Raw genomic sequence first — 1,109 nt, 5'->3', positions numbered from 1 at the left:
ATTATATTTTAGATTTTAAAATGAGATGTTTATCTTATATTTGATTATGTTTATATGTAGTTAGTTATATGAATTCAAACATCAAGTTCTAGCATAAAAAATGATTTTTAAGAATTTTTGTCAAATGCTTTATAATATAGTATAGATATAAGACTTCTGCTATATGATGCGACATTGTTCATGGAGCAAGTGAGGTGGTTACAACCACCCACTTATATAAACCCCATTTAGATAATTTGACCTCTTTTCTATAAATCCACACCAAACCTTAATTATCTTTTCCCGTTTAACTCCAACGAATTTCACTCAAAACCCTAAGTCCCTTATCTCTCAGTTATCCCCGATGAACACCACAGATCATATGACAAAGTACTACCCACTACAGATTCATGTTTCTACACAATGACATCAACACCCCACATTGTTCGACTACCATACTAACGCCACTGTATTGAAACAAATAAACAGTTCAAATAATACTGGTAGATAAATGACGAGTCCATGGTTGGTTACAAAATTATTAGATTATATTTTAGGGCTAAAGATCTATGGATTCAAATACAATAAGCATAGTTTGGTTCTTGCTTCAATTGTACACAATTTGATTCTATTTCTATTTTGGTAGGTTTTTGCTTCTATTTCAATAGTAGAATGGCTACATAATCTATTCCTTTCTTGATTGTATTCAATAGGTTGCTTCTAGACCAACATATATCAAAATCTTTAAATTCAATAAATGTCATAATTTCGTTTGATTTTCTAGTGAAGTTATTTTAATTTTGAAAGAGCAATTATTTATCAAGCATCGTTTTTCAAATAAAAGAAAAGGGCAAAATGGTCTTACCACACCTAAACATTTGTAGGAAAGCAATTTTTGAATAAAAATCCTTTTATGGTTCAAATGCGATGACTCCAGTCTATCTGTAAAGCAGGTGGTTGTTCTAGGATTAGTCGGTTTGCATAGCGCGTTGAATATCCAGGTTAATAAAAAAAGCAATTTTTGAACAACCCAAGTACAGACGACTACATGATCAACTAAAGGTGCTTTCGGTTTGGTTTCCGGATTTTTGTGTATTTGGTTTGAATATGTCTAATTTTAAACCAAATTT

This window comes from Cynara cardunculus (assembly GCF_001531365.2).
Source record: "Cynara cardunculus var. scolymus isolate 2C chromosome LG 3, CcrdV1, whole genome shotgun sequence".
Taxonomy (NCBI): domain Eukaryota; kingdom Viridiplantae; phylum Streptophyta; class Magnoliopsida; order Asterales; family Asteraceae; genus Cynara; species Cynara cardunculus.
The sequence above is the reverse complement of the archived record's forward strand: the minus strand, read 5'-3'. Positions refer to the sequence as shown.